At 41.4% G+C, this 19,436-nt stretch overlaps 1 protein-coding gene across 1 annotated transcript in view; it reads right to left on the bottom strand.

Moving 5' to 3' along the window:
• The window catches only part of PRDM10 (PR/SET domain 10), a 68,761-nt gene extending 50,150 nt beyond the window's left edge, over positions 1–18,611 (bottom strand). Inside the window, exon 1 of the mRNA XM_072979035.2 lies at positions 18,486–18,611. The gene's annotated coding sequence lies outside the window, so the exon portion shown is untranslated. The remainder of the gene's footprint in view (positions 1–18,485) is intronic.
• Positions 18,612–19,436: the final 825 nt, after the last annotated feature.

Here is a 19,436-nt window from a genome sequence, read left to right as displayed (position 1 = left end):
TTTTTCCTTACACAACATTCTGATCGTGATCATCACCACTATTATTTCATTAAAAATCGGGTCTTTGGCCATTACAGATTTTAGGGGAAATGGCATTTAAAAAAAAATAAACTAAAGATATTTTACGGATTGATGTAAAATTGCTTTCCTTACTGACATGGCCGATTACGGGAGCTATGCTAATGAAGCTAAGTCTATACAGAGCGTGCAGGGAAATAGAACAGATTATTGAGAGGGATTAGCAATAAAACTGTTTCATAAGAAGCTAAAATACCCTAGCATCACATGAGAAGATTTTATATCCTCAGGTTTCTCAGTGTTTTAAGCATCTGCCTCTTCATCCAGTCAGCAGATATAGTAATGAAACATTTGTTCTCTCCCTGCCCTGGCCTTGTCTCCAACGTTTATGCTTCTTTCCCTTTCTTTATTTTCATACAGTACGCAGGCACTTGACAGCTACCACTGCAAAACATGGAACGCCAACAGCAGTAGGCCAGTGACAGCTTGTGTTGTGTCAGAAGCAGCGCAGGCCTGTTTGCTGCAGTACGAGGCCAGGTACCGCCATCAGCCAATCCCTTGCACGTCTGCAGCATCCCGGAGGACAGCATCTTACAGCAAGGTAGCAGCATGGGTGTGAAGAGAGCAAGAGACTATGTCAGCACAGAGAGAGGCTTTGCCATGAAGAGCAGCTGCAACGAATGCCAGGCGAGTGACAGAACAACACAAATGCCTGGTGTCAACATTCCTGAGCAGAAAATCAATGTCACTGTTTGACAGAAGGCGCTGAAAGCCAGACACTAAGACATAAGAGGAAGCCCACTCATTTCTTATAATAATCTTAGAACTGCAGAGCTGGAAAGGACCCTATGGATCATCAAGTCTAGCCTCACTGTCAAGGAGCCATAGTGGAGAATCGAACTCCCAACCTCTGGCTCCACAGCTTGATGCCTAAACCACCGACCTACCTGGTTTTAAATTCACTGCAATGCTACCTTGGGGACATTCTTGACATGTCATCCTGTCCTTAACTGCACCAATATCAATTTTCCAATAATGAAAGCGGGGTCATCTTTTGGGCGTCACCATAGGAAGCAGGTGAACCTGAGAGGTCACAGAGTTGCCAAGTCAACAACATGGGATTCCCCAAGCACTCAGGTCAAAAACTAGATTGGGGTGCAACCCTGTCATATGATAGAGCAAGAAAAGGTGAGAGGGAAGACAGGAATTGCTTTTGGGAGGCTGAATGTAGAAACAGGCTCAAAAGCAATTCAGAAAAATGGCTCAGGATCCATATAAAATGAGACTGACTTTTATGCTTCTACTGGGGCTTGCTGAAAGTTTAGTGCAGGCCTAATGCGAGGGGAGTTCCTCCTCCCAGGTCTTGGTCCCCAGCTGCCAGGCTCATGCAACAAAAGCCCTGCAAGTCGTAACACTGGCACCCCATTCCCTCCTTTGCACCAAATGGGCCAAGGGACCCGAGCAGATGCACTCAACTAGCTCTCACCCTAGTTCTTTCATGTCACTACTGGCCTTCTGGCACCGTGGCACTGTACAGGTGCAGCACATGTAAGAGTACTGAGTCAGTGAGCCCTGGGGAGCTAAGGCTTTAAAAAGCCCCTTCAGGCACAAAAATCAAACATTCTCTTCCAGCACCTTGAGATGCCTTGAGATTCATCTTCCAGTTTGGAGGCCTGAAGAAGCACAGCAACAATTGTGAGACTTCCGATGCCCTGAAACCTGGCAACCATAAGAGATAGTGACTTCCTCAATCCTATGCAGCAAGCGTGACAGTGGAAGAAAAGGAAAGAGGAAAGGGATCAAACATTCTTGACACTGGCTGCACCATACTGAGTTGGATTTTTTTAAAGCAACAATATTTATATTGTACCACAGTATGAAAACACAGTATTTTCATATTATTTTGCAGCTTCATCTTGGTAACATATTTATATCTCAGTAATCTCTCTGGTACATCAGTGTGTTTCATTCAATGAAATGAGAGACCAAATGTAGGGGCTGAAGCAAGAATTTTTCAACCCTCTCCTCTGCTATTAATTTATTAGCTAGCCTTGGGAAAGCTAGTCTGACATACCTAAAGCCACTGGTTCGGCGTACAGAAACTCCTTATATATGAAAAGCTAATAGGATGTAGGAAAAAGGACTGCAATTTAAATATTCATTGACCTTATTACCAGTAGCAATAACACTGATAAAAAAACAGAATTTTGACATGTAGGAATTAGTGATCATTGGCTCCCTATCATTTCAGAACACTGAAGCAAACCTGGCAAAATGACAATCAGCTACAACACTGGCGGAGAAGACGCCAAAGGGAACCCCAGCACCAGGACGAGAAAAAGTTGGACCAGGGAAACCGAGGACATCCAGGGACCGTGTCCCCACCTATGTGCCCTCATTGCAGGCATGCCAACCCTCATTTGTAGGAGTAGATCAGTATCACCAGAGTCTTGGTGCCTGAGTACTCTCAGGAGTGCCACCTCTGAGTGCTCTATACTTTTAAATCTCTGGAAAGTCCCAACATAAGCCAAAATTGATTTGACAGCACACAATTATTATTAACGGGATTTTTAGGCAATGGGATGTTTCAAGGAGTGCTTCATCATGGCTACATGCATCCCAGTGAGTTTCCATGGGTGAGCAGGGATTTGAACTGAGTCCCGGTCCAATGGTCTATCCACGACACCACACTGGCTCTCTCTTTTCTATATTAAACCCTCAATAATAATAACATAGACTTTTTACCCCACTCTTCAATCAATAGGCTCTGACAGGGCATAAGTGCCTTGCAGCTCACAGCAGGGCAGTCCCATTGGTTTGAGGGCCATTCAGATTTGCTAACAACTCAAGGACTGTAATCCCAAGGAAGTGAAAATAAAAGGTTAATTGGTATGGCCAATGGCTAATTTGCAATTTTGTCTATTATGTTTAAATTCTTTATAAAATGCAGCAATTATGTATTGTGAATGTTGCTAGAATTTATTAGAATTAGGAAAAAAATGAGTTTAGCTTAAAAAGGGGGTTTTAATTGAAAAAAGCCCTGTTGTCCTACTCGTACAGTGGTCAAAAATAAAACAAAATTTAGGAGAAGGGGGGCAGGTATGCTAGAGACTACTGAAAAAAAATATGGAACTGGTCTAGACTCCTGAGGTCATAAGGGGATTTTCTGAACAAAAAAAAAATATTTTAAAAATAAAACTTTCAGAGGAATGGCATGGGAGTGCTGGGATGCCCTGGGGGTTACAAAGGATCTGCAAAAATATTCCAAGAGGATGAATAGATGGGGACTAGTTTCTGCCCCTTGTCCTGGCGTTCAAGGGGAACTGCCCCCCATAGCATTGGGTCCCTGTTAGTTTTGTAATACAGTACTAAAGTGGTGTGGATCTCCCACAGTGACTTGACAGGTGAGTCACCATGTTCCTCCACAATGCATCGGTTCTAGAAGATTTATTCAGGTTAAGGATACAGAAAAAGAAGATCACCACCACCACTTTTTAGGATCCCTCCTTTCTATGTCTGCTTACATTGTGAGATGCAGTGCATTAGGGGTTTACAAGGGGATCTAGAAAAGTACCGAAGTGAAACAAGAGTAGAAATCAGTAATGTTTTCCAGATGTTTCCTTGGATCCCAATGAAGCTATGCAGGTTTTCTTCTCCTATTTGATATAGTAAATAATAATTCTTCTCTGTCTGCAAACACAGAAGGGTATACTATCTGTTTAAATGATTAATGAACCATGTCCAGTGAGAAAGGAGAAAGAGCAATCTCTCCAGTACAAATACTAGGGGAAAGATAAATATATTAGACAAGTTCTTTAACAACAACAACAACAAAAACTGTACAATCGGCTGTCAATGCAATGTTTTGGGTATTGGCTTCACCAGCTGTCAGTTCTGAGAAATTTTATTCGAAAATAAATCTTCTCAGATTTGTATTGACCTGATAGGGGATGAATTTGGAGAATGAATTTGGAGAATGAAAAATGGGCTTTTTGCCACTTTTAGACAGCTCATGGGTAATTAATAAATAAACAAGTAAGCAGACCCTCGCCAAATATTTTGCTGTAAACCTAATATTCGGAAGAATGAGATATGCATTAGAGGAGTACATTTGACACATCTGAAAATATAAATCTGTAAATAAAAGGGCAAGAACAGTTCAGATCACAATCTCACATACATGTATTTTGGATTAGGTCCACTCAACTCAGTGAGTTGAATTCTCAGCAAACGTGCACAGGACTGTATTATCAATAAAGAATCTTAACCAAGAAAGAATCCTCTAAATCAATATACAGTATACTTTCTCTCTTTTCCCCCCACTTAATTTCCATTTACAATTAATTCACAAAAGCATCTATATTCGGCACATAGTGCTAAATATCACCATGTGTAAGGGGCAATAAGTATATATAACCCTGAAACTCTTTTTGCACTTAAAATGTTGTATATAGTAGCTATCACAGAACATGAAAGAAAGATGCACGTTTGTAAACATGTGAGTCCATATGTCTATATAACCCATATGTTTACAAACATGCATCTTTCTTTCATGTTCTGTGATAGCTACTATATACAACATTTTAAGTGCAAAAAGAGTACTTACTGCAAATGTATAAAATTGCCTTTTGGTGCAGTTAGTAATTACATTCATTTGTTCAATTAATTAATTAACTTAAATATTCCCTGCCACTATTCCACATTTCAGTCTGCGCCGCAAAACACACAGTGCCCTAAATCCAAATGGTAGTCTTAAAGAAAATAGAGCCATAGTACTAACTGCTGAATGATGAATCAACAAATATTTAAATCTCACTGATTAATGAGCTACTTTAGTTGGGCCTGGATTCAGGCCAGGGTTTAAAATCCACAAAAGATTAAAAGCACAGAATAGCCACAAATGCATAATAATATAATTGAACATCAATAAACACAGCTCAGATAGTAGCATCATAAAAACATGATGACTAGAAGTAGAGAAACCCAGTATTTTAAAAAAGGAAGTCATATTAGATGTGACTAATCCACAAACATAGAATCACAGGATTGTCCTGTTAGACAGGAGTAACATTCTATGAGTACTGACACAGAATCTAAATTATGCTATTATAGAAACATCTCAAATTAATTAGGTGGACATTCCACAGATTGGATAGTACAGTACTATTAAATATCCTTCTTTCCCACTTCATTTCTGGAAGGGAAACATTCCATAAATATATCTGATTCCAGTCTATTTAAGACATAAAGATTGTGTTTTATGGGCACAGCTGATCAAAAGCTGCCATCTGCCCTTTGTGCTCCCATTTGGAGAGCAGAGGGAGGAAGGGGGGGACAGAGAGAAAGGTGTGGGGCACACAGAGAAGGGGTGGGTGCAATCTCTCACCACCATCCGAACTCACAGGGGAGACAAAAGAAAAGGATCCTCCCCTTTTGCACCTTCCATTGTGTTCACACACACCTAGAACTTTGCTAGTGGTCAAAGACTCCCTGGGCAATAGTTTTGGTACCTGTACAGTGAACTCTCTACAAAATTCATTGAGAAACAGAAAAATTCTATAGGTCAGGGTGCCGCAGAAGAATCAAGGAGGATCATTCAGCAGCTGAGTTGAGAAACAGCAAGGGAGGACAGAACAAACACTTGGAAAGACCAAGCAAGTTGTGGCAGAGAATTCCTGGACTGCTAGAACAGCAATCGAAAATGCCCAGAATGATATAAAGAGCTCCCAGCCCATTAGGAACAGAGAGACTGAGGTCCAGTAGAGCAGGCCCATCAAATCAATGGCAAAGTTGATTCATCAAATCTCCAAACATTCAATGGGCCTACTCTAGTGGTGACTTACGAGTGGATTTAAGCCAGAGATTTTGCAACCACCAGGGGGAAAAAAATCTAAGCCCCAATCAAATTGTCTTGCCTTGCAAACTGGCCAACTGGTTGAAACTTATGCGAGTGGGTGTTGTGTCATACTCACAGGGAACAGACCTTGGCAAATCCACTCTTGGTGGCCTGGCATCACATTAGTGAAAAGTGGCTTCAGAGTTTGTGTGGATATACCCAGTTCCCCAAGACCAACTGTGGGAAAAAGCAGTAATGAAATCACTATGCCAGAATTCTCCCCTATCTTCAGGTCCCTAGAACAAACGAGTTTTCAGCAAAGAAATACAACAAGGAAACAAACAGAATATAAAAATCCTTTCTGACCCATATATGGTCCACTCTAATAAGGATTCTTCCCCCAGGAACAGCTCTGTATTCCAACATTAATGAAAGCCATACTGGTATCACTGATGCACAGCATGTATTTGAAAGTTGCACTATACAAAGCGTAAGGATCTACAGTTGTGTAAGGAAAATACATACAGTAATGTGTAACAGGCCTGATAACAGACTACAGCTTTACAGGAGAAATAATTGTTTGTCTTTTTTTTTTTTTTTGGTATTTCTATTATTTTGGATTGAAATCTGACTTCAGCATTTGCCTGAAAATTTATTCAATTTTAATATATTTTTTAAGCATTTGTGCCTTCAGTTTTTCTACAGCTGCAAGGTTTTTGGCTATTTTTCAACAACTTTGCAGTATTTTTGTGCTTATGGAACACTGAAGCAATGTAAACGAATAAAACTGGCAGAAATAGACGAGCTGATGTTGCCTTGAATAACCACAACAATGAAAACACTTGTACCTTGATACCCAGATGAATTTTGATATGATTGGAAATGGTTATTTTGTTTCATTGATCCTTTTTCTGGAAAAAATGCCAGCTGTGACAAACACAGTCTTCTGATTTTTGCTAGAAGTCTATAAAGTTGTATAGGGCTCCCAGGGAGATGCACCAGCATCAGACTATCTGGCCTGACATGTACACTATAGGAGGGGAAGTCAATGCATTGCAGAGAGCTTTAGTACAAATTTGTCTCCCTGCAGCAAAAGTGCTGGAAAGTGCAATAGCTTTATAACCTCATTGACTACTGGTGACCGCTACCTCTCCTCTGCACTCTCATTCATCAAGTACACTTATTGTTTCAAGGAACTGTGGAATCGGTGGCTCTTGGCTGGATGGCAATAATCAGCCGTGCACAGAAATAGCAGCTGGCATTCCTAAGCAAAATTCCAATTGTTATGACAGGCAGTGTACATGGGGAGAAAGGGCTTACATGTTTGTATGTATCTGTAGAGATCCTCAGAGGAATTATGTGTGTCTGTACAGAGATGCCCAAATCATTCATCTCACCACGACTCTGATTAGAGGTGCCCAACCCATCCAGTATCAGGAGGTATCAGGTAGGTGTTTGCTTCAGCTATTCCAAATGTTGATATGCTCTCTCGCTCTCTCTCTAATTCACGTTCAGTTCAGAATATTACACTGAAAAAGTGCCAGTTTTAATATACTAGCAGTCAACCCTCTTCTGCTTCCCTTAAAAGCAGAGGAAGAGGAACATTCTTTGCTCTACTGCAGCAATCTAGGTCTGCTGCCATTTATAAGATAAACTGTGTAGTAAAAAAAAAAACCCTTCAAATCCTGTAAACAGCACCTGATCACATTTGCATACTGCTGTCTGTTCAGTTCAACAGGGAAGTAAATTACTGCCCAAGACTTTCCATCTCTCCGTGGCCCTGATCATATTCAAGCAAGCTGATTATTATGAGGACATAGTCGATGTTATTGGAACAGAAGTGGGAAAATGTAGCCGCCCAGGTGTTGTCGGCATGCAACTCTCATCAATCCAAGCCATCACAGCCAATTGTGAGGTATTATGGGAGCAGCAATCCAGTTTGCCCCTGCATTAAAACATCTAGGACTAGCTACCATGGGGAATTTTCCCTTTAACAATCAGACACACTCAGTGGTTCCACAGCTATTGAGAGTGCCAACTACAGCATCTCTCTTAAAGAAGATCTGCCAAAGGACTAACTAAAGTAACTAGTAGAGGAAACTCACATTTTTAATTTACGCTTCAAATATTTATCTCTCACTGCTCATGCCGTGTTTCCCCGAAAATAAGACAGGGTCTTACTCGTATATTAATTTTTGCTCCAAAAATGCATTAGCGCTTATTTTCGGGTGATGTTTTAATTGTTTCATATGCAACAATCTACATGTATTCAAATACAGTCATGTCATCTTCTTCTGGTTGCTGCACAGTGGTGGAGGGCAGGGCTTTACTTAAGTGGGGCTTATTTTGTGGTAGGGCTTATATTGCAAGCATCCTGAAAAATCATACTAGGGCTTATTTTCAGGTTAGATCTTATTTTCAGGGAAACAGGGTACAATATACTGTACAATATCAGCAAAATCTATAAATGCTCTCCACAGAAAAACAAAAATCCCTGATCTTGAAAGAGGCTTCCTCCGAAGCTGCCTTCACAAGTCTGTTACAATTTGTTCTGCACAGCTGGTAATAACTGCAGGTGGTTAGAAACACATTAGAAAGGTGCTTGGCTACTACCGTGCAAGTTAATATGAAGGAAATCATAATGGGTTTATTTTGCATGGATCCAAACAACAACCAGCAGGTTAACTCAATTTAATGCAAAACGTATACCAGCAATGCAAAGAGGTTATTGCCCACCTGGAATATGGAAATGAGATATGACTGTCCCACATATTCTCAATCCAAAGCCTCGCCTCACTAGAATATCTGCTTAAGAGTACACTGTTCTAACCAGATGTAGGTCCCATTAAATACAAGGAGAAAATTATGTATGTACAGGATTGTAATCTAAATCAGAACAAAGCTACCACAGCAGATACATAGGCCCATTTCTCTCGGAGCTTTGTATATTCTATATATCAAAAAACTGTACCATAACATATGGTGTCCTGAACATTTCTAGACATCACAACTGCCACCAAAACCTTACAAGCAAATAAATAGCAACAGTCTCAAAGCATCTAAAGAATTTCAAGTGCCCAACAAGGCTTCAGTGGTTAAGCATCAGCTCTTCTTCTGTGTCTCAGATAGCTCATTGTCCACCAACTACATCTACCTGTTCCTAGCTTTGACAAATTAAAAGGAACATAAGAGCTTAGGTTAAAACTGAATACAACCCCAGTCTGCTGCTAAACCGTCGCCAATGTCTCGTGGCTGTGGGTACTGCTGCTTTGTTTTGTATACTATATATATTATTACTGGCATTCGTGGAAAACTACAATAGCATAAACAATAAGAGAAATCACCAAAGCAAAATGTACAGGTAGGAACGTGGCCGTGACTTGCAATTTGGGAACCTGAGGCAAGCAGCACAAAGTGTGCTTCTAAACCTACTTTGTAATTCATGGAGTGAAAATAATACAAGACGTGATTACAGCAGAATTCTGTAATCTATGCCAGAATCTCTTGTTCTTCACAGGGGACCTGCAGCACTATCACACCTACAAAAATAAATAAAAAGTGTGTTTTAATATATAACTCAATAATAATGATAGTGATGATAATGATGCGCTGGCAAATCAATCCTGATTTATAATAATCCTTTATAGGCTTCTCCGAGTATAAAATACTCAGATGAGATTTATCATTCCCTTCTTCTTGGGATGGCCTGGAACTGCCCCTTTGCAGTCAGACAAGGTAGTTCTTATTCTGGCAAGTACAATGTGGAAGAAAATTCCCCACCCTGGCTCTGCACCAGATACTCAAACTTACTGACCTACCTATCTGGCTACTGACTTTACAGACTGTCCAGTCTGGAGGCCCGGTCTATGAAAACCTTCATCGATCTGCCAGTGGCGGAGGCCTGGTCTACCTGTATTATGTTTTTACGACCCGCAGGATGACACCTCCTCTGCTGTATTTGCAGTAAGCCACAGCCTCTGATTTTTCATGGTCAACATAATCTGTCCACATCACTTTTTGGATGTAGTGTGTGATGCATGTTCATTAGTTTCTGTGTATTTTGATCCAATTCTTCTAATTCGTTTTGAGTCCAATCTATTATTCCAGCTGGGTATCTATCTAATCACTGGAAGTGCCCATATGTTTATGGCTTTAATTGAATTTCCACCATTTTATTCTGATTTTAAGATTTTCCACAGTCTTTTGATATTCCCTTTCTGTCAGTTCTTTAACTTTTGTGTGCATGATGTTATCTGCTTCTAGTATTCCAATGTATTTATAATTTCAATCACTTCATAATGATTTTATATCGCCATTTTAACTCTATTCCATCTAGTTTTTGGATCATGCCACTGTGTATAGATTAAGCTGCACATTTGTCAATTCCAAATTTCATCTGGATATCTTTACTAAATATTTGCACTGTGTTTAGCAGTGATGCTATCTCTGCTGAACTTTATGCATACCGTATAGTTTTAGGTGATCCATGTATAACAAATGATTGATTGTTTTCCTACTTATTCTGAAATATGGTAGCCCACTCCAGTTTTATTTAAAATTACTGACATGGGGATTAGTGAGATGTTAAACAGCAGTGGTGACAAAGAATCCCACTGAAATATTCCTCTTTTGATGCCAACTTCCCCAATTTCTTCACCACAGGCCATTAAGATGGTTTTCCATGTTTTCATTTTCCATTTCCCCATGTTTTGATGATGATGATGATGACTGCTGTTGTTATTGACTGGCTCATACCATAGTCTGTTTATTTGGTCTGGTAACAGACTGGCTACAGGACTTCAGGATTCTATAATCTGAGGTGCAGCATTCCTTCTGAACAAATGAAGCATAGTGTCCTTCAGAAATTCCTCATTTGCCATGAAAAGACATTCAGCGCTGTTTGTACAACAGTCTTCTAGTCTTCCCTCATTTCTTCCACAGTAATAGTTAACATTTTATATGCTTACATTTTTTGGTTAAATTTGTGCAATCGCGATCACCTCTGTTCTGTAATGTACCCTTATTTTGTATAACTTCGCTGACTAGCAATATGTGGTTTCCTTGGCCACTGTTTTCGTTACTATGGTGTGAAATTTAAGGTTCCTTGGTTCAGAGTATACAGAAACTTGCTTATTCCAGATATGGTGATGCAAATTCATTTCATCCCACATAAGAAGTGGGTGGTGTGAGTAATAGCCTTCATCACTGCCTTATGTGGCTGATATACTAGCAATTGGAAGTAGCAGGTTCCATTTAACACATGCATACATGAAGGGATGAATCAGTGGGTCATCTGGATCCAACACTAAAACAAAATCGTAGTAGTGAATTTGCCAGCTACGACCATTTCTGACAAAAGCAGACCTTGCCTCTCTGCTACCCATTTCCCAGTCATCTCTCAATTACTATAATGTGCTCTACACAAGGCTGCCTTGGAAAACATGGCAGCACACCTAGATTGCTTTTGGGAGCTAGGAGTTTTGACCATGTCATGCCTACTGTAGCTGAGCTGCATGGGCTGCTGGTTTGTTGCTGGCTGCAGGGGGCTGGCATTAATCTCTGAAGCTCTGAACAGCTTGACATTTAGGCCCACCTTCTTTCTTATATTCTGCCCCCTCCCTGCCCAATGCTCTTGGGCTCATCTGGAGCCCCTTCTTCACATCTGTTTCATAAAGCTAGGCTTGAAGCCTAGAGGTCCATCTGGGGGTGGAGGAATCTGTGGTGTTTCAAATTTAAACTAAAAGAAGTCTGGGGATGCTTGAGGGGCACAATGGCTGTCCTGGGAGGGGCACATGCAGCTTGCCTGCTGCACTTTGCCCACTTGTGATTTCCATGATTGCCTCGGTCTTGTGGAATGCTCTGCCATCAGAAATTCATCAGACTCTGTAACTTAATCCTTTCAGACAATATGTAAAAATCTGCCATTTTGGTTTAGGGCATTTGGATAAAGATCTCAATAGATGTGTGTTTTAGCCCATACAGTTAATCTTCTGTCTTTATTGTTGTTGCTGTTTGAGTTTTTAAATATTTTTTATATAATGTTGCCTTTGGTCACTGCTTTGAGTTCCCTTTCAGGGAAGTAGGAGGAATAAAAGGTTTTAAAATGAACAAATAAATTAAATGTTTTATCTGTGCTATACTAATTATATGTAAAGCTAGTTTTCCCCATCAGGATGTACTGGTTTCCTCCATAAGGCAATTTAAATAAAAGCATTCAGCTTATTTCCAAAGACAGCATCTCTCAAAATGGCTTAATTTCCATATTACTAGTATAAGTATCCAGCATTTTGTAATTTTGCAAATTTAAAATTACACAGAACAATGGTGCATACATCCCTTCATATACCACCTAATGCTCAGTGGCAGCTCTAAAGATCAATGCAATTTCTCTTTTATTAAAGACACCTGGACTTAAGAATATAAGGGGTATAACATTGAAGAGAAGACATGGGTTATCTCTCAATTTTTTCTATATTGGTTTGAAAAATTCTTTAACAGTCATGTGTGAAGAAAGCATTACACTATCTCTCAATAGAAAAATGACTTAAAAGTGAAAAAATGGATAAGATGTAGGATCTGAAGCAAAAGATGGAGAAGATCTGAACAAATTTGGATTGGGACAATCCTGTAGTCACAATGCACCTATTCTAGCTAAGGTCCAACAAAGACTGGTTCATTATGCAATATAAAGTCAGAAAATGAAACAAAATACTGGACTGTTATATACTTAGAAAGTCAGGTACTGAGCAAAGAGCTACCGGTGGGTATGGTGATGGATGAGATGAAGAAAAGGATCTTCATTCTATCCCCGCAATTGTCTGGCACATGTCCTACATAGCTAAAACTGAGATTTCAGGTAAATAACAAGTTTAATGAACAACAACTTTGAGAATGGACCTCCTTAAATACCGTATTTTTCGCTCCATAAGACGCACCTTTCCATAAGACACACAGACTTTCCACCCCCCTGTTTTGTGGGGGAAAAGTGTGTCTTATGGTGCGAAAAATATGGTACATCTGCATTTTATACTGTACATAAGGTACAGTATTTAATATTTGGTCTAACAACATCTGTCTCCATAGTTCTGCCTGCTTTTATCATAACCTCTTCCCCTACGCTGCCCAGGATTATCCAGGCCCATAGTATAGAATGTTATGCCTTCTGAACACACCCTTACCTATCCCAAAGATGGTCTCCAACTCTTGTACATGGTGGAAAACCAAGTCTGTGTGAACATTTGTAACATATGGGCTAACAAGCTGCTAATGAAATATTGGAAATTTTGAAGGGAATGGCTAATTTTATCAATTCCACCCAGCTATTGACTTGGATGCCCCAGTTTTTGCAGTACAAGAGTGGCTGGATGGTTGCTGTGGGGTAACAGTTACCATAGCAACTGTATATCGCAGATGCTGAATCATATGGTCAAAGGAATCAACCTGTTCAATATCAACAGGATAAGGAAAAGAAAATGATAGACCACCAGTAACAACAGAAAACCTAAGAGTGATAAAGCCTCGTTATGTGAATTTCTACAAGTGTATTCCATTTTGCTGTTTACTGTGTTTGGAAAATAGGTAAGCAATCCACAAACCAGTCAACATGGCATATTTGGATTTAAAGCACTTCAGTGCTCCTTCTGTTCACGGCCAGAGTGTGATTTACATGTCACATATATGTAATATGCAAGGACTCACATATTACTCCCGTATTTCTGCCATAACATAGAACCAGCTAAAACATGTCTGACTATGAAAATAATTTCTCAAACCTTAATGTATAAAGTGTTCTCCCCTTCCCAGCCACTGAGCTGCTGTATGAGAATCACTATCAGGAAGCCTGCACTCTTAGTTGAAAACTGAAGCAAAATCTTCTGTCTTCTAATGGTTGTACTAGAGAAAAGTTAAGAAATCTGAACTCATTCAGATTAAGCATCATTTAACCTTAAGAATGACTCGAGACACTATATATCCACAGTGGAAAAATAGCACATAATGCAGCTTGTAATTAGGTGTGAAAAGCTGCTTTTGCCACAGCAATTAATCTGTAGGTGGAAAAAGAAATATGGTTTGGACCATATAAGCATCTGCATTCTGCACATATCAGCAGTTTCATCTGAACGAATGCTGAGGGAGTCTAAGAAAAAACAAAATAAAAACAAAAATATTGTCACACCTTTAAAATGAATGATTTATTTCCGTGTAAACTAAAACAGAGAACTATGTCATCCTTTAGGCCTATTCCCAGCATATGCACAGGATGAATATTATTATTTCTGAAGTGGAAACATGCATCTGTTAATATGCAATGGTCAGTTGCATAAGGAAATCTTGATCAAATGTCAACTGCCAATGTGCAGTCCCATCAGCCATCTGTATGGCCTGGCACAAAACATAGGGCATAATATTGATATTGATCAATGGTTGAAAATATGGCAAAATAATATAAAGCTTACAAAATCGGCTAATTTTAAGGAGAATATATACAAGATGTTTTATAGGTGGCATATGACTCCAGAAAAACTGTCGAAGATGTATACAGATGTATCAAATGTGTGTTGGAAATGTGAACCACAAGTGGGAAGCTATTATCATATGTGGTGGTCATGTAGAGTAGCGAAACAGTATTGGAAAAGAGTACATGCTGTGTTGCAACAAATATTGCTTTGTAAGGTGCCATTAACCCCAGAACTGTTTTTATTATGATACCTGATAACATAGATAAGACAAAGGAATATATAGTTATATACATAGTTACTGCAGCCAGAATTCCCTATGCCAAAAATTGGAAAAGTCCGATGGTACCGAAACAAGAAGATCTTATAGAGAAGATACAGAAAACAACGGAAATGGACATTTTATCAGAAGTGATGAAGGGCTGTCCTTTACAAAAGGCAACAGAAAGATGGGACTTATTCTACAAATGGACTGAATCAACAGGCAGCGTATGAAGAGCATATACAGTGGTGCCTCGCTTAGCGACATTAATCCGTGCAGGAAGAAACATTGCTAAGCGATTTCATCGCTAAATGGAATTTAAAAGCCCATAGAAACGCATTAAAACACAATTAACGCGTTCCTATGGGCTTCAAAATTAACCTTAAGCGAAAACCCTCCGTAGGGGTGGCCATTTTCGGTGCCTCTAAAATGAGGACACACAGCGGGCGGCCATTTTGAAACCGCCGATCAGCTGGCCGAAAATGGGGGCTTTGCGATGATCGCTTCCCTGCGATCATCGCAAAGTGAATTTTCCCCATAGGGACCATCACTGAGCGATCGCTTTTGCGATAGCTTAAACTCCGTCGCTCAGCGATTTCGTCGCTCAGCGATTTCGTCGCTCAACAGAGCGATCGCTAAGCAAGGCACCACTGTATTGAAATGAGAACTTAAATCTGGAAGGCACAAAATAGTAAAAAGAGTAATTTGGAATTTTGATATGGCAATATGTATAGAATGGATGTTAGTATGTTATTGTTTCTCCTCTTCCCATTTAACCTCAATTCCCCTTTTCCTTTTTGTCACCCCTTGTTAAATAAAAAAAAAGCCATCTGTATGGCCTTTACTCCATGGTAAATGCAAAACACACTTTATACCAATATGTGAAAATGGAATACATTTAGTCATCTGCATCAATGGTTCCCAACCTTGGGTAATCCAGATGTTCTTAAAATGCAATTCCCAGAAACCCTGGTCAGCACAGCTGGTGGTGAAGGCTTCTGGGAACTGGAGTTCAAGAACACTTGGGTTACACAAGGTTGGAAACCACTGATTTACATCAACATTTTGACCCATACAAACAGCCAATGTCAGTTGAAAACTAACTGCCCACCTTCCAAGAGTCTGTGAAAGGAGATAGTTCAGGTCATTCTCCAAGTCAAATATGCAAGAAACCTGTGTCTTCCACACAGACCGCACTCCTCCAGGATACTCCATTCTGTCTAACTTCCCATTTTGTTTTCTGACCATGCCAACAGTCAGTTGTCACTGAACATGGTTAGTGCTTTCTGAATTATTTTTAGAGTTCCCTTCCTCAGGTATTTTTCCTCACCGTGCTCTTCTGGAAGTCAATTGATAAATCCTTCTTTGGCATAGAATGGTGCCATTTCAGGTCTTGGAAACATTATGTTTTTGGATCAAAACTCCCAGATTCCCCTGTAGGGATACTGTACTGGCCATGTGGAAGGATTCTGGGAGTTGTAATCCCCACTTCCATTAATTGTTTCAAGTTCTGTTGACTACATGAATTTTGGTACGTGAAGAATTGAGGTCAAAATGATTCCTTGAGTGGAACTACAGTGAAGACTTTTAGCAGCAAGAGACACAAATGTTTTAAAATAAAAAGATCTGTGTTAAAAAAGATGGGTGGGAGAAGAAGCACGGTTATGCGTATTAACTTTGTTGAATGTCAAGGAAGGTACTTTATTGCATGCTACAACCATTGGTCAAGGAAGGTACTTTATTGCATGCTACAACCATGCATAAACAGCTAATTTGCCGTAAAAGAGAAAGGGATTTCATTCGAATCAATCCTACAAACAATCCAGCCAATTTTTTTAAAAAACATAACACTTTATAGACAGAGTAAAGGGGCAACCATGGCCCTCAAGATGCTTTGGAACTCAACAACTCATATGCTTACCAGACCATTGCAAAGGAAACACATCTGGAAGATCCACCCCTGCAATGTGAGCTGGAAATGAAGTAGCCTCTTTTTGAGGAATCTTAAATTGTCTAGGGGATGCGGATGGCGCTGCGGGTTAAACTGCTAAGTCCCTGGTCTGTCCATCTAAAGATTATCAGTTCGAATCTGTGCAACGGGGAGAGCTCCCATTGCTCGTTGCAGCTGCTGCCAATCTAGCAGTTTGAAAAGCACGCAAATGAGAATAGATGAATAGGTGCCACCTTGGTGGGAAGGTAATGGCATTCTGTGTTTAGTCATGCTGGCCATGTGGCCGCAGAAAGTGTCTATGGACAAATGGCAACTCTTCGGCTTGCGAACAGGGATGAGCACCAGCCCCTAGTCGGACACCATTGGTCTTAATTGTCAAGGGAAACCTTTACTTTTACCTAAAAGACTGTCTATTTGTGTTGTTTTATTCGTGGTGAATTGCCTTCCAAGACTTTGTAAAGAAACTTGTTATAAATCATATGTACTGCAAAAACAAAAGCATTGTGACACCTTTAGGACTTAGGGATTACTATCCATGTGTTCAGAGGATCAATGGATTGTAATCCAAATTTCATCTGAAACAATTGTCTTGCTACTTTCCCATTTCTTTTTGCAACGCACGCTGAAACCTAAAATGCCTTCGTTTTTCACAACACGCTCTGCATGTTATCACACAAGCCAGAGATGAAGAAGTTGAGCTGACACAGAAAATAATATTTGTGGTGAAATGCAGTTTCTCTGCCTATGAAGCATCAAGAAATGAACACTAAAATAATTGGGGGCGGCTTTGTGTCGACTTGTGTGTGTCATGTTTTTAAGCCACAGGTCAATGCAGACTAGAAATGAGGGCTGGTAATAATATCATAATCCTCTCAGAGCTGCCGGGTTGGAGAGGGACCCTATAGGTCATCAAGTCCAGCCCCTCTCAGGGAGGCCTGGAGGGGATGCCTAAAGCCGTGGTTCTTAACCTTTGTTACTCAGATGCTTTTGAACTGCAACTCCCAGAAACCCCAGTCAGCACAGCTGGTGGTGAAGGCTTCTGGGAGCTGCAGTCCAAAACTCCTGAGTAACCCAAGGTTAAGAACCACTGGCCTAAATTACTGCATTACTTCCTCTGACCCTATTTAACACCAAGGGCCATCTTGACCACACACCAAGAACTAAGCTTATGGCTCTTAAACATGAAACCCTCGTCAAACAACGCCCAACTTCCACTTGCGAGAACGGGGCGTTTGTTTCTGAGGCGAAGTTGCTTCCCGCCTAAAGCGGGCGGTGGGGGGGGGGGAAGGGAAGAGGCCGAAAGGGGCGCGCAAAAGCTGCCAGCCAATCAAAGGCCGCTGCCGCAGCCACCGAGCCTCTCGCTCCCCCCCAAGCGCTAGGGCGTTTACAGCTGCTCGCGCCCAACGGTCATTCCCCGGCCGTCCCAACCACTCCGGGCAAGGCGGCGGGGGGGGTGAAGCAAAGAATGCGGGACGGCACCGAGCGGAGTAACTGAAGGGGGAGGGACTGAAGAAAAAGCCGAAGAAGGGGAGGATAATCCAACCGGTGGGGTGGGGTGAGGAGAAGGACGCCCTTCGTGGGGGTGAAAGGCCCCCGAGTACTGGGGAGCGAGCCTTAAAATGGCTTCAACACCCCCCGCTCCGTTGAGGTGCCGGGGCCCGGACTATACCAAACGGGGAGGGGGGTAGCGTAGATGGGGGCAGCCCTTTCCTCCTCCTGTCCGGGGCGGATGGGGTATCCCGATCAGAGCGGGGAGGGGGAGAGCGGACTGTACCTCTCCAGCAGGGAGGGGGGAATGGCAGGGCACTGTGCCTCTTCCCCCACCCGCGGGAGCCAACGGTTTGTCCCGGACCCGGCGCCATCTTGGGTGCGACTAAAACAACAACGCCAAAAAAAAACCTTGACGGGGCCTCGCGTTATCCCACGACCATACCCCCAACCCGGACTGGCCCATCGCTTTACCTGAGGGGGTTCAGTGAGGGTGTCGTGTCCGAGCCGGTTCCCAGGGCCCCACCGCAGACGAAACCCGCCCACCTGTCCTCACCTCACAATGGTAGCTGCAGAGCGGGGGGGGGGAATTCTGTTGGCCTAATTACCATAATCTGCCTAGCAACACGCACAAGAGCTGCGAGCTGATTGGTCTGCAGTCACGTTCCCCTAATAGGAGGATGCCAAAAATATTCTCCGAAAGACGGGGCTAGATTCGTCATGAAGCTGGGATTTAAAAGTATGGGGCGGGAGGAATATTTGGGAAAAGGACCCCCCCTCCCGTTTGCGAGCCTGCTTTGCTCTGTCCACCAATCAAAGCAACGCTTTCATCCTGCGGCAAGATTGCCGCGGCTCCACAGGCCAATCACGGCCATCCTCTCTATTCAAGTGCCTCGCTCTGATGGGGCCGTAAGCGTGAGTCCCGCTGGCGCCCCCTGTAGGAAGGGAGCGTTGCCGCAGTGCTTGGCTGCGCCCCCTAATGGTGGGGTGGGGTGGGGTATATATGTTTATATATAGAGGCAGTGGGTAGCGCCTCCTGTTGATGCAAGTGATATAACTCGTTATTTTGCAAATGATTCCCTATTTTGCAAAACATTCTCAATGTTTTACACACTGGGACATTTTCATTGGGAACACATGTCTGTGGCCAGCATGCTGACATGTTATAATTATTTTATTAATTTCCTATATTGGTACCGCTTTGTCAGTATGGCCAAGATTATGTACATGAGCCTTCTCCTCTTCCACTTTACCCACACAAAAAAACCCTTGGAGGCAGATTTTATTTTATTTTATTTATGTATTTATTTATTTCCTGCCTATCTGGTCTTGGGACCACTCTAGGCGGCTTCCAAACAAGTAAAAAACAACATATAAATGTAACAAATTAAAGAAAAAGTTTTAAATCAATAAACAGATTCTTCA

The sequence above is a fragment of the Pogona vitticeps genome, chromosome 8 (genome assembly GCF_051106095.1).
Source record: "Pogona vitticeps strain Pit_001003342236 chromosome 8, PviZW2.1, whole genome shotgun sequence".
Taxonomy (NCBI): Eukaryota; Metazoa; Chordata; class Lepidosauria; order Squamata; family Agamidae; genus Pogona; species Pogona vitticeps.
This window is presented reverse-complemented; position numbering and strand designations above follow the sequence as displayed.